We start from the raw sequence: 4,799 nt of genomic DNA on the forward strand, positions 1-4,799 counted from the left end.
ATGATGGGAAAGAGTCCCGTAAACTTATATTACTCATATACCTGTTGCCGTGTATATGATGGGTAATCAAGACTCCGCTTTAAGACAACTAGATATACTTTTCTCACTAGTTTTCTTTTTCTGCCGTCTGTTAACCTAATTCTTCTTGCAACGTAGCTGTGCTACTTAAAATTAAAGAAATAAACGAATTTGTCTATATATAACTGTGTTAGTGTGTGCGCGCACGTATTTATAAGTATGTATGAAATAAAGTGCTTATGTTTACGTTCGTATCATAACTGATATTCACTTGAGAATGTCGTTTGCAGCAGCAGAATGCTGACCTTGTCGATCATGCACATTTGGTTATAATAACCAAATTCTCATGTGCCATAAAAATGGATGCATTGTTCAACTTACTTTAGAAAATATGTTGACATGATAACTAGAAGATGTATGAGGCTGAAATGAAGATGAGTAGTCATCATTTACCTGTAATGTTATGTACACATTATGTGCATTCATATGTTGTTTTTCATATTTAATTTATCATGTGTTCTCACAGAGAATATTTTCATAAAATTTTCTTAATTATTATTTATAACTAATTATTATTGTTGTTTATCATTTCTTTATTTACCAACGATGGAAAGCACACTGACTTCGGTTAAAAAATTTTATTTTAACAAGGGTGACTTTCATAGAGTACGTTGCTTGGAGAAGCCATGCGCATATTAACACTATTGCTTATCTTACCAGAATGCTTGTGTTAAGCAAGATTGACTATGCTTTGGTAATTTATGGCAATAGCTGCAAATCTAATATCAACATCCCTAAACCAGTCTATCACCACGCCGTCAGAGCAAGTAGTTATGCTTTTCGGACGACACCCATAAATAATATTATAATTGAAACTAGTCTCCCATTATTAGAAAATAGACTGTATGAGTTAAAAGCTAAAATAGTCTCCAAGCTTCTTAATTCAAACAAATCTATTTTCGGTGATTACGTGAACAAGATTATTATTGCGAAGTAAATTCCAAAGTCACCATCTGCAACTGACCATTGTTCGTACGTCGCAAAGGAAATGAACATTCCCTCAAAAATTTTCCGCTCTTTTGGTGTTAAAGCTCCATGGAGTTTGAAAGACTGCTCTTTTGACATCTCGCTGTCTATGCACAAGAAAGAAGATACTCCAAATTCAGGAATCTTATAGCTGAAAAAACCCAAGTATTGGAGAGTACTGGTTGGAATCTTTTATACACAGACAGCTCAAAATCTTTTGGCCTGCCTCCTGCTTGTGCCGTGGTAGGTGCTACAGGACAGTTTCTTCTCAATCAGATATTTCACGAAAGTGCTTCAACTTTCACAACCGAAGCCAGCGCTATCCTTCAAGCTGCGAACATTGCCCATAAGAACAAACTGAAAACCGTCATTGTTACCGATAATTTGTCTGTATTACAAGCTATTCGGAACCCTTCGACTTCGAGATGGAGCAGCAAATTAAAGAATATAATTACTACACCCGACGGAAAAATTAAAATGTGATGGGTACCAAGTCACATCGATTTATTGGGAAATGAGCAGGCTGATCGAGCGGCAAAGCATGCTGCTTCTGCTTCTCTTATTATGGATGATGTCATGGGAAAATTGGATCTTCAAAGATACGTTGGAAGACAAGTTAAAGAGAAAATTGCAGAAGGAAATTTGCAATACCATGATCAACGCTACTCTTCCATTAATCCTCAATGAACTCCACCTTTATATCCAACAAATGTTGAGAATACCAAGGTCCAAACATTTTCGAGAATTCGCCTTGGTCATACAATTGCAACTCACCAATGGATCCTAAAGAAGTCTTCCTCCCCAATCTGCAGTTGTGTACAAACTCTCACTATAAAGCACATTCTCTGCGACTGCCTTAACTTTTCCTTGGCTAGAAGTATTGCATTTGGAACGACTAACCCTTTGGACATTCTAAAATCAGCTTCAGAACCGAATATCAATTCTATATATTACTTCATTCTATATATTAATACTACTAAGCTCATTATCTAGTGTACATTTATTTATATTAGAGCCGATAGCCTGTGCTGCTGGTGCTCAATGTCTTTTTTTTTTAGTCTAAGAATTTATTTCATTAGTCTAAAATTATAATAATAGTAATAATAATAATATTTACCAACGATCCTTCTAGCAATGGACTTCTACTCATAGATTCCTTACAAAACCATATTTTGTGTTAAATTTCACAATATTCGATATTTATTAGCCATCGCATGTCTTCCTCTTAAGTAATGCTCCTCGTATATTCGCATGAATAAGCCCATAGAATCAGTGACATTACTATGGAAAGAAAGTTGTTTGTCCTTATGATTTCCGAAGGTGTGTCTGCAAAAGTATATGATTATTACTTTGCTTATTTACTCTCTCATCGGATTGTAGCACTTACCATCTTGTCAAAGTAGTAAATGTGTGGCTCTTTGTAACGTTTCTTGTTTCGATCAATGGCACCGAATTGTTAAGGATACGCTTTAGTTGCGAAAATATTTATAGCATTCAATAATTTCAGTCCATTAATTTGAATAAATACTGCACCCCAATAAGTTTCCAAAGTTTTTTTCTTAGTTCGTTCAAAGTTCAAAATAGCTATAACATGTAAACTAATTCTCGGACAGTCATGAAATTTTGACATGTGTCGTTTGAAGGTTGACACTATTGTAACATCTGTTACAGATACAACCCTGCATGAGTGCGATTGTTAATCTCGCTCTTTAAGAAAGAAATCAGGTTGACGTTCAGAATTATTTTGGTGATGAACCGACGAATTAAACATGTGGCCGGATATTTTTTTCTTACATTGGATGACTGAAAGGTAGACCATTTGATACAAAACAAAAAATGAACTGTGAAACTGTGTATATAGAAAAAGAAATATTTAACAATTATATATATGCACGTACATGTATGTAATGTATATTCAGAGATTAGCTCTACAACTTCTAAAAGGAAGCCACAAAACTGCTTGCTATACTAAGAACTGTAAAGTAAAGAAGAGCAGAAATAATTAACGGAAGCCGTATGTCTGGTAAATTCGGTTAACTGACGCATTGAAACCTGAGCGGACTTTTTTTCTGTGTGGCGCATAACTATTGTGGTAGGCTGTATAGAAGAATCCAAGAAAGGAAAAATTTACGTGACTAAGAAGAAGAAGTATAAAATGTAGTTATTTTAGTCCTATTATGAGAGGAGGGTAAAACAGAGTGTCGTCGGACCAAACTTCGCGGTCTCCCATTGTAAATCATAGGCCGAAGGACACGAAAGGTAGGGCAGGATAAAGAATGACCCAGGACTTATTATCTGCCGTAAGAAGGTTTCGTCGATCCGTTCATGCTTATAAACGTGAAACACCTGTTTTTATTTTAGATGTACCGTCTGTGGGCTGCCCGTGCGACGAAAATTTAAAACTCGCTCGCATCTGCCAAAGTAGCTAGGTCAGCAATGACACGTGCGTCCGTCTCAAACAATCTCCAGTCCTTTTAAAGTGCCCCTTTACTGTGACCCTAAAAACAATAAAGTCAGTAGTTCGATATTCAGACAGACATTGAGAATTTCAAGACATAGCCTTCACACCGTCCAGAAATCATAGGCGAGGGATAAGTGTTAGAGCTATGAACTGCTACACGCAATACTGCCAAGCATCAAGCTGTCGCCCGTTGGTTGGTCGTAAACTCGTATATTTCCTTACTGAATTTATGACAGTTATTGAAAATTCCGTGCGAGAAGCAACCGAATTTCGAACAGTTGACGATGAAACATGAGTTTGAGTATAAAATTGTACGCCCTTGTATAACAAAAGTTAAGAAATCTACAATGGAAAATTTTTAGTATTTATAAATAGAATCAAATCTTCAATATATATATTTTTTTGATAAGTATCAAATTCTGTCCGTCTGCGTTAAGTCTTTTGTAAGTATATTCCGGGTTACAGTAATGAAGCTGCAGCCTTCAAATGTGGTAGAAACTTTTTAAATTCCTGTGCGCAGATTGGTATTGAAAATGGGTTAAATCGATCGAAAGCTGGGAACTTCTGTTTTTCAAATGCGCAATCGAAACGATCTTTTTGCGCATTAGTCGCAAAGTGCGTGTTTGTGGTAGATTCCCATTTTTTGTAACTAAATTTCGTGAAAACCTCTAACAATTCTAACAATTATTTCTATGTGTACGTAAATGAAAATTAATTCTTTATTATTTTTATTTGTGCATTTTTTTCCGTACCGTTGCACACACAATTTTAACAATAAGAACAAATTTATTACTTGCACAACATTGCATGCACGCATATAAGTATATATAAAATTTCAATAGACAAACATTACCGCATATTTGCTTACATTCCGTACGCAATTAGATGGAAACGTGTATACGTGCAGAATACATTATATGTTCACACATTAAAAATGAACGCCGGAATAAAAAATGTGCATGTGGTTTAATTAAATAATCACATGGAAAAACAAAATAATTAGAAACGGAAAAGAGTTTTTATTACGCAAATTTATTTAAAATAAGAAAGCAACTCTTCGACTATGCAGTTTTGACAATGAAGTTAGTGGGTCCTCCGCTGCATAATCATAATAAAAGTTTTTATTTGACACTTTTTTTAAGTTTTTTTTTTTTTTTTTTTTTTAAGATCAGTTAATTTTCGTAGCATTCAAGAGTTATGAAACGTTATAAAGTGTGAGCAGAGTGTACAACTTAAAAATCCCGTTTAAAAAATTCCCTTAAGCAATAATATGCAAATTTTGTTTTAATTAAGA

This window comes from Glossina fuscipes, unplaced genomic scaffold (assembly GCF_014805625.2).
Source record: "Glossina fuscipes isolate IAEA_lab_2018 unplaced genomic scaffold, Yale_Gfus_2 114, whole genome shotgun sequence".
In the NCBI taxonomy this organism is placed as follows: Eukaryota; Metazoa; Arthropoda; class Insecta; order Diptera; family Glossinidae; genus Glossina; species Glossina fuscipes.